Below are 21,357 nucleotides of genomic sequence, written 5' to 3'. Positions count from 1 at the left end.
ATCCAAACGATATAAAATATATAAAAGGTATACCTATTCACCCCAATACACATACACAATGCACATAACTAACTTACATAGAATTACCTTAGACTTAGAGTGACCTTACATAGTAAAGGATTGATCCAGGCAGATATTGATTTTTTTAATAATAAGTACCTACAACTTATTCAAAATTTATGTTGACAATAATTGCTATCCACATTTGGATAATATATCATACTTAATTATAAAAAGATAGGAAGATATCTCTTAATATAAATAAAGTGTTTGCATGGTTTATATCGCACCCGGGGAATAATAGTGGCACAAGTCCAAATTTGTCATTTTTGAGTTAAGTATGCAGAAATGTTCCTAGATATCATTTCTATCCGCACAAACAGCGGCATAATTCTTAAAAATATAATGGTAACCTTAAAAGCAATTTTATCATTATTATATTATAAAATTTTACTTAAATTCAAGCAGAAATAGTTGCACAATGATCATTGTGCCATTGTTATTGCGGATAAAATTCAAAACCAGATGACGCAAGTGTGCCAACTTCACGGTTATATAAAGTTGTGCCTCTATTCTTGCGAATGTCTTTTAAAATCTATGGTCTTTATTCGAAGCACAACTCATTCCAAGTCACTATCATCAGTTTTACAAAAATTTTAAGGCTTCCACTACTACCGATGCTGATACGGTTGATAATATTCTTGATGATAATTGATTTCCTCGTTATTTTGTTTATGTATTATTGACTTTATTCTATATTTTTTTCAATGTTGTGGTTTATTAGTATAAACTATTGTTTCTTATAATTAAAATGTTTCTCAGCTATTTTTAAATTATGTTGATGACTTTTACCTACTTGTTTCAAAAATAATTTTCATCTAATTTATAGGCGTGTCGTAAGCAACTTTGTAATAAGAAAAAAGGGTTATTTTTATTTTGTTTATAGTTAATAAAAAAAATATTTGCAAATTGGCTTTTATTTATATTATATTTTAACAATATCATGTTTCATAATTATATTGTTCAGAGGCACAAGTTAAAATTTTGAAAATATTTTGGCAATAACAATGGCACAAACTTGAATTTTGTCTTATATACCCTTAAAATATAAAAAAAATTAAAAATTCAGATTCCTTACCTAATCTAATACCTAGTTTGCACATTTTGATGCAAAAATATTTTGAAATTTATAATAAACTGATTTAACACACAAACATAAAATATTAAAAACTGCTCACCTGCAAAAACAGGTTTTTCGACTTGTGCCACTATTATTCTCCGGGTGCGATATAATGCTTCCAAATGATAACTTAGTATATTAAATAAATAATTTTTTGAGTAATTGATCTACTTTAGATCTGAACCCCCAAATTATGACATGGTATACATACCATGATGGATATAATATATGTAGGCTCAAATATATACATATCCTTATGAAACTTTCCTTAGTTGATAGAGCATCTGTTACGATGTGATATGTGCCACAAACACGCCGAGCGTCGTAAAATTACTTCCACATTGGTAGTAGGTACTCATACAGTTAGTTATCTATAACCAAGTATATTCGCCGATTTAATTTGATTGCTGGGTGGTTTATCAAAATTCAATTTAATTTCTATGTAGTTGGCATGATACAGGTTTGCTTGGCGTGAATATATTCATTAAGCAATGGAGGTGAACCTCGCTATTCATATATTATGCCCAATAAATGATGATGTATGAGTTTATAGCACCAACCCATGAATGTATCATCATCTACTTAAGACTGTCTATCATTAGTGGCTAAAGTATTCGTATTTTACCAGACACGAAAATGTATGAATTTAAAAATGCATTATAAGTACTCGTATGACGTTACGATTTATATAATATGATAAATGTATATGATTTTTTGGTCAATTAAATATAAAATAATCGCTTTTCCGTATCATTATTTTCGTGATCAGAGCAAATATATTTTCATATAATAAGTAATTTTTAAGTGCTTTTTTCATATTATATACCTACTAATATTATTTTTCACCAAAAATAACACTAAAAAATCAAAATCAGTAGACATGATTTTAAAAATCTTGGGATTGAGTGACATTCGAACTCACATCATTCACAGTCCCTAGTTTCATAGTTTCATTATGTTCATTATTATTATTATTATGATAATTATCAGTCAGTGTATTGGTAATAGGGAAAGGTGGGACTGGCAGGTGCCAAATATACGACGAACTTGTTATATCCATAGTAAAGTTTAAAATCACATTAAAGCTCTAAAAACATTAAATTCATTTACAGGATTCCTTTAAAGCTATTTGCCTCGCGCACATAAGCTTTTAAGAGAGCGAACGTGAAAAATTAACTGTGTCTTCATATTATTATACCATTATGATAACCTATTTGAAAAATTATAACTTATTGTAAAATCGTAGGTATGTATTAAAAAAAAATATCTTCAAATCTGTACTATCTCAATTCTGTTTATTTTTGTGAGTCTCTGCGTGTATTATAATACAAGATATTTTTTACGAGCACAACCAGATTTTTTCTCGCATACATCAACATACGATTCAAAGTAACATTGATTGCCTTCTCTGAACAACTAAGCCAATTAAAATCAAGGCAGCCTTTATGGATTAATATCTAAAAGGAATATGGTATTAATGATGAGTTGGACAGAAAGCTAATCCGATGGGGCTTATTACTAACGTATATAAAAATTTAATTCAATATCAGTTTGAAATATCCTAGTGGGATTTTTTTTTTACTTTGACATTCATAATAATTATTATAAAAATATTAAAAAAAATCTGTTTCACTTTAGTTTTGAAATTATTAAATAGTCCAAAAATGCTACACGATTATTTAATAAATATGTTATGCAACTGTACAATAAATGCAAACAAATTTTGATAGAATATTATCTAATATTTCTTGGTATGTTCCTAATCTTCAGTTTCTATAGATTGCATGTCACTGATATGTAAATAATATAATTCGATTTTATGGTAAATAGCTGTCGATTCAAAACAAAGAACAGTGCAGTGTAATAATTAATAATACTATAATAATTTAAATGAAATCAGTTAGGTATTTATTAAATAATTAACCATCCAATTTAATCAATGTTTATTAGTATTTTCTACAAAGCATTATAATTATCTATCATAATGTACCTATAACACCTGCGAATTTTCGATTTAACTTTATTTAACCATAGCTACGTCCTATTTTAATAACAACATATAATTCAAAGGAAACTTTAGTTAAAACATCAGCATTATTTTTGTTTATTATTGTATCAAAATAAACCTTAATAGATCTATATTAATGCATTTATAATAATAATATTTTGATAACCGTAAAGAATATAATGTTTTTTTTAAGATTTTCCCAAAAGTCATCGAATGGTCATATTATTCTTTAGCGACAAAATAGACAGGCGCAAAGAAAAATCGACAGATCTGTCCAAATAAAAAACATCGTTTTAAGAGATAGTATCACCGGATTTACGGTCACAGATTCCACCAATACAGAAACTTTCAACTTTACTTCGTAGTGTACTATGAGTACATAATACATTGATACCATATGTTTACTATAAAACCATTTTGATTGATTTATTTGTTTTTATTTTACGATGACAGCATAATAGAATATTACGTCAATGTGTTTTGTGATTCTTCATAATAATTTTTTCAATAAATACACTTATGAAAATGCTGATAAATAGTTTCATATTATCTTCCTGTCTATACAGTTAGTTTTGTTTTTTGGTTACAAAATGTACAACAATTGATATTTCCACCAACTTTATATAGGTATAAATTATGAATAAATTTCTTCCATCCCTATCAACCTTCCACTCAAGATAGACATATTGTCGATATTGCCGTTCCTTTATCTGCAGTCCCTGGATGATTGAGTGGTTCGTCATGTACTATATCCAAGAAATACGAAGCATTTGGCACCAGCACCACATCTTAAAGACATCAATAATTGCCTTCTGTTCTCTTGCCATCAAGGTCCATGACTCGACACCGTATAAAAATATGGAGAACACCAATGTTTGCACAAGCATCTATTTTGTGGTAAGACATGTCAACGCATTATTTTCAATCTGTGTGCGCCTTCTTATTTTTGTTTTACATCCACCTGTTCAACTAATGGTCGATCCCAAATAATACAAACTCGTATGCTGTTTCTTAGTTTTGGAGATATATTGTAACCAAAGAAAAACCTTTCGTGAAAGGTTGTATTATTTAATTTTATCTTTCGTCTAGCATTGGTAGCCTCATCTAGAAGCTGTCTCGAAATACTCTTGCTTCTATCAATATTTATAGTAATTGACTGAATATATTAGGATTATAATATGATTATCAAAGGAACACAATAATGTACTAAAAAATAATACGTAGGTAATAGAAAAGATCGACAATACCACCTTCTATAAAAATATATAATTAATAATTATACCTATCAGTGGCGAAGACTCCATACTAGGCGATTATTTAAAGCCTACCTTCTTAAGAAAAATATTTTTTAATTTTATATTGACATATTAAATAATATAATCACATAATGATATATTCAATATGCCCAACGACATCTATCGTATAATTGTCATAATAATTTTACGATCTTTTCCACTATTTCAATAAGCACCATTTATGGCATGTCTCGAAGGTTTAAAAAAATAAGCGACATCTCATTTCGCTTTACATATTGTATGGATTACGTTCGCGTGAATCGAAAACTTTTTTTATATGAAGTTTGTTTCTCATAATTTCAAGACGTCTGTGGCGGACCATATAAATTGGTAAGCTGTTTAAGGAACGCTTACGCTTACATATTACGTAAGTGCACATTTATTCAAAATAATTTATAAGATAATTTAAAAAAATAATTTCTAGGGATTCAATCACATATAAATATTGATTGTTGTTAAAAATAATAAATAATTTATGTCGTGATTTTCATTTATCAGTAAGTTTATTCATAGACTAAGACAATTTATTCAGCCAATTATGTAAGTTGAAATCTGATATTGTATCTAAGTCTGTGTTTTAAATATAGAAGTATTTTAAAATGTCTAGTTTAAGGGTTAAATTATAAATTGTTATATAACAGATTCACAACAACGGATATTTTCAATATATTTTGAGCATATATCTTGCATTTATATTTAAGAAAATACATAATTCAAATTAATTGCTTAATTTTATACCATCAGTGAGCTTTTGAAATTTCATTGGTTTTTGTGTACCTACCTATTCATCAGTAGTTATGTCGGATTATCTTCTTATTTCCCGTTAATACATCTAACAAGTGTGCTTTCTCCACAGCCTACCTGTTTCCAAAAGTCACCCTTCGCCACTGATACCTATAAATTATGTAATATTCTTAGAAGCTATCCCATGTTTTTATAAATAATTGATTTATCATCAGCTTGTTTCAATTCAATGCTGGATGAATTATTCTCTAGCTCTTTGCATTCTTTAAGGTTCCTATTTTTTGTTGCAAATTAATTCTATCGAATATTTATATTTCACCAATCAAGTGAATATTAGAGGGGAGGTGATTTGCTCATCTTATATTTCTCGGATATCACTCGATTATCGCATTCGTCCAATGGTTATCCTATCTGCAAGCTATATATCCGGACTGTTTTCATTTAATGGTTTTAGCATACTTAATTACTTTGCATATTTTTGTTTATTTCATAAACAATTCAATTATCTACCTACTTTTCTATATTTACGCATGATGCCCGACATACAACAACTCTCCTATGAAGTTGTGCCAGTTTTAATTTCTGATTCTCTATATTTTCTAATCAAGTCCTACTCTAGTAGGTACTAGAAACACATATTAATTTCTTAAACTCCATGTGTTTGATGCACTAGAATGGAAGAGTGCTTTTGAAAATTACATTCAGAGATCCGAATGCACATTATGCCAACTTAATTGATTACCATTGATTATTCCTATTTAGTGTAAATTTTGAAAAAGGAATTTTACATAAATAATATATGGATACCTTTCTTTACTATTGTGTGTAAAACATATATTTATATACTTACATAATTTTGAAGAGAGGTTAGTAATCAAAGTAATACCTACTTTGATTTGAAGTACAAAAGCCGATAGCCAATATACCTAACTCAGTTTTGAAAATCGCTTCAGAAAGTATTTATTAATCGAGCCATTAGTTAAAATTTATCGCAATTAGGTACGGCGCTTTTAACATTGTGGTCAATTTGCACGGGCGCGAAACCCAAGAAATGTAGGTTCAATTCTTGTGTTCTTACTTTTTTCAAAAATATCTTTTCTATTGGTTATAAATATATTATATAATACAATTTCTCAAAAATGTTTTCAAAGTTATTTGTGTTCGATACTTAGAATATTACATTATTAAATCTTGTGAATTATTCGTTGAATAAAAAAATACTTAATCTATTTATATGTTTTTGAATGTACATATATACAGAAATGAGTTGGTAGTTTAATAAAGTTTCATACGATCCAAGTATTGCATCAAAATGACAGATGGATGACTTCTTTTATTTTGAAAACTGTGTTTCATCAAAATACATATTAATTAATATTCGACTTTTCTATGGTTTTAAAAAAGGTTTCAAGTATAAAAATGGTTCAATTAACATACATTTTGTGATAATAACTTAATACTTAGGTATATTCATAAGCTTTGTGCCACCAATGAGTTTTTAACTACTAGCAATGAAATTGACTGGCAAAGCAATTCAATCTCAACAAAGAATCTATTCAGGCAATTTAATTGGGAGAACAGAGGAATGACTCGTTTCAAGATAAATGTCTCGAAGACAAAAGTAATAGAAAAACTGCTTAACTGACCCAAAAGCTATCCTCATCAACGACAATTAAATCTGCCGGGTCCATGAACCAGGTCTATTTTATTATACGGAAGCAAACTGGTATAGATTACTTGCAGGCAACTAAACAGTAACCACTTGATACCTTAAGCGTAAAGTAAAAAAAAAAGAGAAATTATTTTGTAGTTTTTCTGCTATATAATATATAGATTTATCAAATAGTTACTTAAAAATGATTGCGTTAAAAAATCGACATTATCACAGTTAAAAGAGTAGGTAACTTGTTTTGATCTCTTGCAAAACAAATAATAATGTTTCAAAATCCCTGTACTGCGAGTGGGTATCCATTTTTTTCCGGTCCATCCATTGCAGGTGAGGTCGGCGATAGGCCATTAGGCCTGCAAAAGAGTGGGAGATTGATAATGGTCATTTTTTCTTACGCAAGTTGAGCCACTACACGCCCACTGACTGCCTTCGTCCCTCCTTGAATATCGTCTTCATCCACCTAAGTATCTTCGGACGGATTGCGTTGAATCAAGGGTTGCTCTATTTTTACAACGGCGTTTTTATAAAGCATTAACCTATATACCGAGTTAAATTGTGTTTATGTCATCATTGGAGTTAGGAACCGGCCATTGGACATTGCAATTCTCCAAGTTTTTGCGAAAAAAATATTGTGAGCCATACGACTTATCAACTGCATTACCATGGTAGTTTTAATTAAGTCTAGAGAGCTTGTCTCTAAAACCGCAAATGCGTGATACATCCCGTTTCTGGTAAATGCCTCTATGTTTCCCTCTTGATATTGTTGAAAAATTTACTCTGGAACCATACTTGCGACGGCCCAACAATCAAGTACATAGTCACTAGTGGGTTCATTCACAAACTTTATTGCATTTAGCATCATCATTCATCACATCACCTACTATACATACTGTGTTTAAATGAACGTTATTGGTACGAATGTCCCACCTCCAGTTTTCTATAATACATTATAATTCAAATAAATAATAATACTCGTAAAGCTGTTATATTTTATAGGACTTGATCAAAAACATTCAAATTAGAACACTTTTCATGCCTTCATTATAAAGGTAGAATAATAACTTCCTTTAACAATAACAATAAAATGTTGTTTATTTTATGAATGGTTCATTTATTAACAATAATTAATATTCCTTAATACAAATTATTCATACGAAAATAATATAATCGTATGAGTATTATGTAATAAACATTTTACAAGAAATTGTTTGAAAAACAAGTCATGTTTTGAAAACAATTCATGGGAAATATTCAAGCAAGGTTCTTAACAACATCATCAAAGAAAATTATTTTCAAGGTCTCAGAGAAAGTAATATTTTGAGCAGGTGAAATATTTAACTTGATTACCTGAGATTTATACTTGAGATGTGTTCTTGAAATAAGTTTGTTATTTACTAATTTTCCACATTATATACTTTAACTTTACATTCATACTATAGGGGGTGGGTGCTTAACCAAAAGGGCGTTAAAGATATTATACCGAAATGGAGTTTTGTATGAGGTCAGATTATTTAGAATGTCATATTGATTTTCCGAAAAGTGTGTCCCATTTTTTTCATTTAAATTATTACTCTTCTATTCTTATTAAAATTGTCACAATGACCATTTGGCTTACCAATATCAAATTATTAAAAGTACATAATAGGCTTTAAAAATGTACCTCAATTCGTTGCGTGAAATTATTATACTAATTATTGCATTAGCTAATATAAATATTAAAAAAAAAATAATGTATTATTATATTGATTCTTAAAATCAAAAAAAAATATACATATTGAGTTAGTTAGTCAAATATCTTGTTACCTATTTAAAGTGTATGTAATTCATATTTCACACCTACGGTGGCCACGCAGCTTAAGCATTGGACTATCACGCCGTGGGTCTCAGGTTCGAATCTGTGTGTGAGTCAGGGTATGGACCTAATAGGTTGAGCAAGTGGCTGACATCCATTTCTCGTAAAAAAAATCTGTTGATACAAACCTCTACTCTGTGGAGGCCCATATGATCCTATTAAGATATGGTCATGGTCGAAATAAAAATCATATTAACTACGAAGATTTTTGGAAGAATATTAAATTGCGCCCACAATGGCCATGCAGCTTGCACGCCGGCTTATAATGTCCCCGGTTCAAATCCGGTGTCTATAAATACACATAGTGATTTTCAATGTATGCATGAAGTCAGAGTATGGACCTTATATGCTTAGCAAGTGGCTAACATCTATTTCTCGTAAAAAAAAATATTAATATAAACCTCATCTCTGTGGATGATCTTATTAAGATCGGACATGGTAAAAAGAACATACTTGTTACTAAGATTTTTACTTAAATATAAATATAATAATAAAACAAAATGCGTATTTTTTGAGAATGGGACGATATGGCAACGTCTTAGAGATATTTGAAAATGTTTTTAAAATCATTATACATGATAAATTTTACATTTTTTGAGATTAGTATTTTGTGAATAACCCTAATATATTCAGATTAATTAAAGTAGTTCAAAAATCGTAATTGTATGCAAAATAATTTTTTTTTCAACATTGATTTTATGAAATAATAATTCCAGCATGAAACAGATTTTTGATTACATAAAAAAACATTAAAACTACGTCATACGTAAAACACTGACTACAGCTGTTAATACTCGATACAGCGACATCCTAGTCATGTACTTAATACAGTCTATACATTGGTCTTGGTCTATACATTAAAGAAAAAAATGAATGGGTAATACCGATTTTTATCACCTACTTTCAACACACTTTAATCACAATATTAACATGCTATTACGTTTTTATTGAAAGAATAATGTTATCGGTTTTTATAAAAATCCCATAGTAAATAATTATTTTACACAAATAAAATATAAGTCATTATGCGGATACTTATTTTTAAATTACAATTAACCATAAAATCTAATGTCAACCCTGCACAGAATAATATTATAGATTGTGTTATTTAGCATATTTTCCCATTCCATATCAGAACCTTATCGTGTACGCTGCTGTTATCGCTCATGATGGAGACATATTATATGCTCTGCCCACTCACCCTTTACCATGTAGAATGATGACGACATAATCGATTATTTTATTGAACATATTTTTTGTCAAATAAATCTTTTGCTATATATCATTAATTCAGCTTGATAGCATTGACAATCAGTAACGATGTGTACCTGTTGGATAATACTTAAACGATTAGTAAAGAACTAATAATAAATTATGCACCAGTGTTTAAGATGGTAAACTATCAGCGTATTTATAATGTAGTGAGTCTCTGGTTCAAATCTCGTGTCTGTGAAAATCACATGTTGTTTTTTTAATGTATGTTTAAACCCAGAGCATGGACAAGTGGCTGATTTCTCATAAAATAAAAATCTCTTATGAAACCTTTTCGTGAGTCGGTCAAGATTCACATGGGATTAAGTAGACATAATTACTATTATATCAGTGGCTTCCGTTGACTTTCTTTATAGGGATGGTGTTAAAAAAATACATTATTAATTTTAGGTTTACCTACTATTTGCTACATAATATTATTAACTATTTTAAATTTTATAATGTATTGAATCTCGGCGGGTGTGTGGTATGTACAGTTCAACATGGTAGCCCTGATATATTATTCTAAAGATATTTACGTAATAATTACGTAATAATCTCCTATATATTATTATCCTAAGAGATTTTGGAAAATACACCAACAGCTCATTTAAGCGAAATTTTATTGTTATTTTTACATCTTCACTTCGAAATGTGCGCTACCGATTCATCTACCGATTGAATTGAACACATTTCAGAAATTTTCCATGATTTTACATGTACGTGACGTTTATATCCGATATTTTCTTACACATCGTATGCAATCGCCATATTTACGGTTTACGCCCCACAGAATGACGTCTTCGTCGCTTAAGACCTTCTAATCCTTTATTTGACAAACAAATTCGATTATTTCTATTCAAATATCGTAATGTAGGTATTGGCGCACTTTTTTCCGGTGAAAAAACCATAATCCTGGTACAATTCACTACGTATAATATCTTTTGACAGGAGCGTGCGCCACTGTCCGCCATTTCATAGATAACATGATATTCCAAATTTGATTTTTTTAAATACTTCTTTGTGGCTGTTACGCACTATTTTTTTTATTGAATAATTACCTAGGCTACTAATTTCCATAGATCATAATATAGTCATATTAAACTAACAAAGTTGCCATTGCAAACAATGAAAGAAATTAATACGAATTGTTATAGTTATCAAAATGAGTCATATTGTATAATATCTACCTATTTTTATCGTCCCTATCATCATCAATCTTGACCTATCTACTGCTGGATGAAGGCCTCCTCAGCCTTATTCGACTCCTTACTTACACATGAATTGTTATATTTATCAAAATCAGTGATATTATATTATTATCTACCTATCGATATATAATGCCATTATTATCACGAGCCTCAATAAATCCACTGCTGGATGAAGGCCTCTCTACGTTGATTGTATTCTTGACAGTATTGAATTTCTAATGTTATTTATCTACATTATTCATATCGTCATCATAATTATCATCATCATCAACCAGGATCAATCTACTGCTGGATGAAGAGTTCCGTAACCTGATTCTACTACTATTGGTTTAACGAATTTGTGATATTATACATAATTCTATCCATCTTATCATCATCGACTTGAACCAATCCACTGCTGGATAATGGCCTCCCTAGCCCGAATCTACTCCTTTCTGTCATATGAATTGCTGTATTTATCAAAATCGGTGATACTATATTTATCTACATATTCATATTGTCATCATCATCATCATCAACCAGGATCAATCCTCTGCTTAATAAAGACCTCCATAGACTGATTCTACTCCTTTTTGTCATATGAATTTCTGTATTTATCAAAATCGGTTATATTATATTTATCTACATATTCATATCGTCATCATCATCATCATCATCACATCGACCTGAACCAATACACTGCTTAATAAAGACTTCCTTAGCCTGATTTTACTCCGTTATGTCATATGAATCCCTGTATTTATAAAAATCGGTGATATTATATATTTTATCTGCATATTCATATCATCATCATCATCAACCAGGATTAATCCACTGCTTAATAAAGACCTCCCTAGCCTGATTCTACTCCTTTCTGTCATATGAATTTCTGTATTTATCAAAATCGGTGATATTATATTTATTTACATATTCATATTGTCATTATCATCATCATCATCATTGACCTGAACCAATCCACTGCTTATTAAAGACCTCCCTAGCCTGATTCTACTCCTTTCTGTCATATGAACTGCTGTATTTATCAAAATCGGTGATATTATATTTATCTATATATTCATATCGTCATCATCATCATTATCATAATCATCATCATTGACCTGAACCAATCCACTGCTTAATAAAGACCTCGCTAGCCTGATTCTACTCCTTTCTGTCATATGAATTTCTGTATTTATCAAAATCGGTGATATTATATTTATTTACATATTCATATCGTCATCATCATCATCATCGACCTGAACCAATCCACTGCTTAATAAAGACCTCCTTAGCCCGATTCTACTCCTTTCTGTGATATGAACTTCTATATTTATCAAAATCGGTGATATTACATTTATCTACATATTCATATCGTCATCATCATCAACCAGGATCAATCCACTGCTGGATGAAGGGTTCCGCAACCTGATTCTACTACTATATTATACCTATTTCTATCGTCCTTATCATAATTAACCTGAACCCATCTACTGCTGAATAATGGCCTCCCAAGCCTGATTCTACTCCTTTCTGTCATTTGAATTGCTGTATTTATCAAAATCGGTGATAATATATCTATTTATATTTCCATTATCATTATGAGCCTGAATCAATTCACCGGTGGATGAAAGCCTCTCTAAGTTGTTTGAATTTCTGTCGGTCATATGAATTGCTATATTTATCAAAATTGCTGATATTATATTTGCCCATTCATAATATCGTCATTATCATCATCAACCAAGATTCATCCACTGCTGGATGAAGGTTATCCCAACCTAATTCTACTCTTCTTGGTCATATTAACTGCAATATTTTTTTAAATTTGTGATTTTATATACCTACCCATTTATATCGTCATTATCGTCATCAACCTGTATCAATCCACTGCTGGATAAAGGCCTCTTTAAGCTGATTCCACATCTTTAGGTCTTATAAATTCCTATTTTTATCAGATATTATATGTATTGCTTCATTATTTATCAACATTAATTGTCTCGATATGAATGTCCCGCACCGGGAAACTATATTGTTTAGGGTTAATTTTTAAATCAAAATATGATTTTTAAAATATTATTCTATGGCTCTGAGCATTTATTTTTTATAGACAATGAAACAAAATAATGTTTAAATTAATTTTTATGCTGCTTACCTTTTTCTATTATGTAAATGGGACCCGAAAGAGATTAATATTCGCGTTATATTGGATCACTATTTATGATAATCACGATTGGGATGTATAATTATTTATCATATTTAAATGCACATACCTACACATATATTGTATTGAAATTAAAATGACAGTGGTAGCAATCGGTGATTGCCAGCTGTTCTGCTAGGCTTAGCAGCCTGAAATGGTGTCAGACGATATTGAGAAGGCCAGACTCCAAATTTGTATTGGCAGTGACGACATGCAGATCGTAAAACTGACAAATCAGCTAAATTTTCAACTGTCTGACGTGAATGAAAATCCATCCCGAAGGGAAAACTATGGCGCCGTATATACACGCTTTACAATTATTATATTAAAATCCAACACCAAGTCACTATGACGAAAAGCTGTCTGCAAGACCTAGCGAGACAGACTGGCGAGAGCCAGCTGGCTCAGCTAGTATATATTATTATACAATTGTACGGCACTTGACTTCACTTTTCTTCTTCTAATGGTTTTATAATACTAATAGGTATTTAATTAAATAATTATAATTATAGTTTTTGTAATATAAAACCATTAGAAGAAGAAAAGTGAAGTCAAGTACCGTACGATTGTATAATAAATACTTAGATTATATTTGTATTGGTCTACCCAAAAATTCTGGGGTGCACCGCATCTGCTGAATCTATAGATTGCACGCCGCTGATAATATTATACATCTATACATTATACTAGCTGACCCGGCGAACTTCGTACCGCCTCAGAATCAATATACTTGTGTTAACTTATTAGCTGAATTATATTCAGTTTTTTATTAAGTTAAGTTACAATTGTCCGTGAGAGAAACATTCATTTTATAGATTCAGGCCACAAACACTCAAGGATTGGCCTTGTAATTTGTTGATCGTCATGGCGAATGCAAGACGAATCGGAAATTGAATTCGTTTTAACTCGAATGGCATATCGGTTGGGATCATCGAAATTCTCGGAATGAGAACTTCCTCACCTTTGAACATTCCTTTGATTATCGTCGCGTGAATCAAATTGCCCATGAGTTTTCTCACCACCAAACGCGTTCCGTTACATAGTTTTGGTTGGTTCAGATTTCAAAGCATGATGACTACCGAGCCAACCCTCAGTTATAAATTGTGCGGTGGCAAGCCAGACAGATCCAATGAGTTTAAAAATTCAGTTGGATAGTTGGTTGCTTCGTCTTCGTTTGTTACACAGTCGATAGATTTGAAGGAATGCAGTAGACCAACGATTTGATTTTGAATTGTGAAGTTTAAGTGATCCACATCTTTGTTCTTTGCCGCAAGAATGCTCGTTCACTCAAACCAATTGTGATTTTTGTGGTTAGCAATGATATTCGGTAACACTTTGTTGATGAGTTCGTCCATAGTTGAGACTAAATTGCAAAAATTCAGCGGAAACTAAATCAATCCGTTCGATTTATCGACAGGAACACGGCCGTTACCGATAGTTAGCAATTGCTTGGAGAAATCTTCGGTAGATGGATCGTTTAGCAATGCAACTTGCATGTTTGTCGTCAGCTGAAGTTTCTTCACATAGCGCCACAGAGTCGATGATTTGAGGCAAGCATTTATTTCATCGGCAGCGGCCGATCTTGGAATGACTGGTAGTGTTTGGCGGAAATCGCCAGATAGTAGAATCATTGCGCATCCAAAACTTCTTGAGTCGTTACGCAGATCTTTCATAGTTCGATTAAGTGCTTTCATGCGCGTTTGTGCGCCATTGTGCATTCATTCAAGGTGATGATTTTACTTGCTAACAAAACTTCGGCCATTACTGAGTGTTTCGCAATGTTGCATGTCGGTTTTTCAGTCGTTTGCAGGTTTAAGGGCAATTTCAACTTTGAATGAGGCATTCGGCATCTTTCTAGCAACGTGACCGCTATCCCAGAAGAAGCATTTGCTATAGCATTTTCAGATCTCGCACTCACAGTATCCAAAATCAATGACATGAGGAATGTCTTCATACTTTCACCGAGCGCCTCGAGGAAAAATAAGCCACCATTTCCATCATTAATTGCCTTCATTAATGTATCGTACAGTTCTTTCTGTTGGGGGTTCAACAGTGGTACATTCGTTCGAACTGATTGGTTCAATGCATCTCGATCATAATATTCACATTCATGTTCCAATTCTCGATTGAAAGCGTCGTACATTCCACGATATGGCGTTGGCATTCCTAACTAACAAATTGCTGCACGTGAGGTAACACATGTCTTCGATCAAAAACAAAGCCTGGTTATGTATCTCCTCATTCACCTCGAGATCGGGATTCCCTGAACTGACACGAATTCGATGTAAAATGTCTTCTGACATGTTATCCTTGTATTTGTTCCACAGTTCAGGTGGATTCGATGGGAAGCATGTCGAAATAATGATAGTAAATAAAGTGCGTATCTAACTTAGAGATGCAGAAACAATTGCTTCAGCGATTGTCATATCGCAATGAGTATCGTTTTCAAGCAAATTGAGCTGTTGACATGAAGCACGAAATGTTGGGCACACTACACCGTTGACAGTTAGACATTCCGACTATCATTCTTTCTTTTGTTTGTTTGTTTCTTTTTTATTATATCGATCATGTATCAGAGATGGCGTTGTATACGGTTTTAATTTTTTTGTGATTTTCTTTTATTTTCGAATGCGCGAATGGTTCATTGTTCAAAATGTCAAAATGTATGAGAAAATAATTTTATTCATAATTTTCTTTTCCGTGAATTTTCCGATGTTTTAATAGTTATTCTGCTATTCGGGGCTGAGACAAATCCAACAAATCAAAGATCGTAAAAATCGGTCCAGCCGTTCTCGAGTTATAAATGGTGTAACTAACCCGACTTTCTTTTATATATATATAGATGTGTGTGTTTATGAATTGCATCCATACTTGTACACATAAACCGTGATGAATATCTGTCGTATCTTTTTATCAGTTTTCTTAAAAAAAGGTGTTTTTTTCAGTTACGTTTGTATTTTATTTAAAATTTCAACATTTAAAATATTATTTTATTTATTTACTTGGCTTCTGGTAAACTTCTGCCGTAACTTTGTCGTAAGTATTGGTATTTTCTCAAAAGGTAATATTATACGGCACTAATGTTTTTTCGTGGGTGTACAACCACGATGGCCGCGTTGCTTAAGCGCCGGTCTATAGTGTCGAGGGTCCCAGGTTCGAATTCTGGATCTGGCAAGTACACATATTATTTTTCAATTTGTGTATGAGTCAGACTATGAACCTAATAGGTTGAGCAAGTGGCTGACCACTGATCCATTACTTGTAAAAATAAAATCTGTTATTAGGCCCATATTATGATCCTATTAGGATCGGACATGGAATAATAATAATACATAATAATAATGTTTTTTCTCTAGTATGCCAGAGACAAGATATTTTGTTCAATAATCCATGGTCGCCACGCAAGAGACAATATATCTCGTAAACCTATCTCGATAGTATGAGATTATTCCGTCTAATCAACTAATTAAAAGATATGACACGTTCTGATAGTTATCCAAATCTATAGTAAATTCACTTTTTTAGAGAATAACTGTTTTTCGCATATAAAAAATAATAATACGTGATTTAATTATGTTTTATTTTTAATGTACCTACTTAAAAATAACAGTCAATTTTTTTCGGTATGACAGGTATCTATTGCCATTTTTAACATCGGCCAAAAGGTTAAATAAATGTAAAAATCGGCCATAATAATAAATTAAAATAATATTAAAACATTTTTGAATCTATATTATTTATCTGTGGTGTGGCTTTAATTATTTTCATTTATCTGTTATTTTATATTATATGTAGGTATGTTTAATGATTAATAATAAGTAATCGTAATTTTTTTCTACGTAAAGTTGAGAATCAATATGAACGTTAAATAAGTAATGGTTTAGTACTATCTTGTTGGCACTATTAACAATAATATTACACACCAGTGGCTTAAAACTTGCCATTCAATGTATTGCTATTCAGCGATGAATGAGGTACCTAACCGAAAAGAATTAGAGTAGGTTTTCATTAAAACTACAATTAATAATTTATTAGACTTTCAGCTCCTAGAGACATCATTGATATACCTACACTTTAGATATTACATTACCCCTTCTAAGATTTACTATACAGCGCATATAACGATGAATAAAAACTACTGATAAAAAGGTCATTGATAATACAATTATTAATAGTTTAAGCTTTACAGTAATGAAAATTGGTTTCCTTGCATATTAATTGCTGTGTTAATTAAATACTAATTTTGTTTTCTTTTTTCCAGAAAAGTGCAACATCTTCTACATTTAAAAAATCTGGGAACTATAAAACGATACATATTATGGTAAGTAGTATAACATATTTATTGAGTGAAGTGTAGTGTAGTGTAATTTCTGTAGTAGGTACTCGTACTAAAGAAACAAATCATGAAACTAAATTAATTAACCTAATTGATAAAAACAACATTTCTATTGATACATACGAGTTTTGAATAGGTTAATGAAATATAATAATATCGATTTAAAAAAATAATTTATATTTTTTGAAAGTAAATTCTTATGTGGATAATAATATTTTTTTTTTCATAATAATTAAAATTCTGTGGTATCAGGGTAAAAGTTGGTTGCAGGTGAGATAATCGGTTTTGTAATAAATCACAGTTTTTGATATTGCGTTATTATATTCAATGGTTTAAATAAATAATGATTTTCTCAATTAAAGCTATTTCTACAAATTATCTATGTATTCTGCTAACATGTGACAAAATCTATGATACATAGAAAAGGAGCACTATTATTATTTACACACATTAGCTGTAAAATCTTAATTTCTTCTTAAGAACTTCTACCATGACGTAACCACAGAATAAGTAAGTCATTTTTAATACACGGTAGTGTACCAATAAATATGTTATTAAAGAGATTTTTGTAACAATTTATTTAAAGAGGAAGCTTTGCAAAATAATGTCTAGATTAAAGATAGTTTTTTGGTGCAGAGAATATTTTATGAATAAAACAAACGATTAGATATTTGAATAAATATAGAAGTATAGGTAGTGAATAGTGATATTATTTTCCAAAAAATATCAAATAAATTAAATTATATTACTTATACTGAAATTATTACAATTTTCACCAAAAGTATTATCCCGTGTATATGATTTATCAACTCTGCATCCAGCTCAGGGGCAAAACATCATCTCCGCGTTATATTAATATTTTCTTCTTAAATTATCATTTGAAAACTAAGGTGCATTCGAAAAACAAAATATTAATACATCAAATAACAATAAAAAACCACGATTAGTTTTGATATAGTTAGTAGCCGTAAAATCGTGTTTAAATAATATTAATATGTGTATAATATTATTTTATAATAATAATATAATAACAACGATAATAATGATATCGCGTTGTTATATTATTTTATAACGTAATATTCGTTTTATTATATTATTTGTGTCACCATGTTACCACGAATTATTAATTATTTACGGCTAGTGTGTCACAGCCTTGATATAATAAAGAGTATTGACTAGTGACATGTCTGTGACTATTTGTCTAAATCCAAGTTTATTATCATCGCATATATTTATTTGTGTCGTTATTTTTCTTTGATCCAAGGAAATTATATTGTTATAAAATATTATTAGATATTGTGAGACATGAATCAATAAGTAAATTTATCCCTGACCGAATTCCCACTGTATTGTATTATATTGTTAAATAATATAGCAAGGGATATTTTCATATAAATATATAAGGAGACTTTTTAGATTTAAAACCTACTGATTAGACTAGATTTGTTTTGTAATTTTAAGAACTAACTATATTCTCCCAATATTGTAGAAGGTGTAGTAAAATGACTTGTAAATATTCGCAGAATGAAATCGATAGTTTATAATGTTTTGGTGGAACATTTACTGTTTAGGGAACCTATATATTATTCTCTCCATAACCTTTGTCCGTGGGAAGATTGCAAGTACAATACATCCCTATCCAGTATCCAACCTATATTTTAAACATCTAGCGAACGTAAAGATAACTCTTGTTACAGACACCATACCGATAAGCTATGTTAAATACCTAAATTTATAAGTGTGAATTAATTGAATACAAAGGTATTCTAATAAGAAAGAATCTTTAATTACTAATTTTAGATAATTATAGTAGTCTCGTTAAAACGAGATATATCAATATTATCTTTTAAAATATGTATCTACGTGATAATGTTTTTTTTCATAGCGTCTTTAATGTTGCCAATATAAATTTCTGAATATTTGAGAGATAATCAATCCAAAACAATTCTCATATCTGCTGATAGAGTATTTATTTAACTGCCCGTAAATCCGAAGTATCCTGCAGTACAACGACCAATTTTATTTTTACAGCCCTACATTACTTCGTATATTGTAAAAATCTTAGATACTCCAGGCAAGTGCCAAGTATTGGCAGTGGCGTGAACGTGGATTTGAGGCCTGTTTTTAAAAATTAAATAATGGCTCATTATCTTACTGATTATAACAAGAAAATCGTGAATAAAGATTATAAATCCATTAGTTCTCGTTTATATAGATAGATACAGTTATTATTATAATATTATCATTTATACACGTCACGAACTTCTTGTGCTTATACATATTATATTAGATTAAATGATTATTTTGTTTTGTGGTGTTAACTGACAAGTTTTAGTGTAAATACATGCTATTAATTAAAATGAAACACATTTTCTGCATTATTTATTCCATCTAGTTCAACTAGTTAATAATATTCATTTATATTGGGAAAACTTTCCAATATATTCTTAAACTGAGTGGAATTAGTACTAGGTACATATTGTGTTTTATTTGAACTAATTCAAAGATTACTATTTTTTTTTAAATATAGCATTATTATGTAACTTATTTTATTTATAGTAGCTTTTCAACATTTTGAATCAATCTTAACATTGATTTCATTTCAAAATGTCTTTATTATATAATTAATATAATCAGCCTGGTTGATCTAGATTAGAAACAAGGATTTATTCGATAAAACCAGGTTAGAAATTATTGAATTAGAGCTTATAAAGGGAAGGAGCAGAGAGTTCACGCGTTGAGCACGGTGCTTCTAAGAGGGCCCCAAATTCATAAAATATTACGCAAAATTAGCCAAATCTTAGGTAACAAAAAAAAAAACATAAATTTTATGCTATTTTGTAATATTGTGGCCACATCTATTTTAGGGTCTAGTCTACAGTAAGTAAATCGCTGCAGCCCAGAAATTATATTAATATTACTATATACTCTAATCATTATACAAAAAGATTTTTTGTTATTAAAATGATATTGAATACAATTCAACAAACGTACGCAAAAGATAAGAAGATACTTAATGAAAGCAAAAACTTCAGAATCTTTTTAACGAGGAAACAGTTAACAAAGACTGTAATAAGGTCTTCTGTGACATATTAGTAGGAACATCGGAGAAGACAAAGAAATCATACAAAAATAATGAGGTTATTTATAGTCGTTTTACGTATAATATGGATAGGGGAATTGAAAATGAGAGATTAAAGAAATGGAAATATAAGACAATACTATTAATGAAATACCGCTTTTTGTATCATTATAATAATTATAAATATGTCTTTCTGTGGGGTTTCCAACTGATATGTTAAGTATAGCCCCCGAGTTATTAAATCCGGTCCTTGTTAGGGTGCCTTTTAAAAATGCTTTAAGGATCTTGTTCTACGCCTCTGAGTGTAAGCTACTGAGACAGCAAAGCTTGGTAGGAAACTTATTTGCTTATCATTACCAGTTGGCGTTAAATCATTTTTATTGCCTCCAAAAGGCATAAAAATGCCTCTCAAAAAATCACGAATGCGAGTTTTTCTGCTAAATTTAGTTTTAATATTTCCATTTTGTTTGTAAACTGCGCTATTCTGTTCAAACAACAAATCGGGCTTCACTCCCATGCGCTGTTTAAAATAATGCTTCTGATAATAATTCCA

At 30.4% G+C, this 21,357-nt stretch overlaps 1 long non-coding RNA gene across 1 annotated transcript in view; it reads left to right on the top strand.

The window, feature by feature from the left end:
* Positions 1-21,357, top strand: part of LOC147079087 (uncharacterized) — a 604,843-nt gene that overhangs the window by 158,420 nt on the left and 425,066 nt on the right. The window contains exon 3 of the long non-coding RNA XR_015070876.1: positions 17,648-17,707. This is a non-coding gene — a long non-coding RNA (uncharacterized LOC147079087). The remainder of the gene's footprint in view (positions 1-17,647; positions 17,708-21,357) is intronic.

This window comes from Rhyacophila brunnea, unplaced genomic scaffold, assembly GCF_057557595.1.
Source record: "Rhyacophila brunnea isolate RB1 unplaced genomic scaffold, BYU_Rbru_1.0 scaffold_10, whole genome shotgun sequence".
NCBI lineage: Eukaryota > Metazoa > Arthropoda > Insecta > Trichoptera > Rhyacophilidae > Rhyacophila > Rhyacophila brunnea.
Note: the sequence above shows the minus strand (reverse complement) of the source record. Positions and strands in the feature narration are given on the sequence as shown.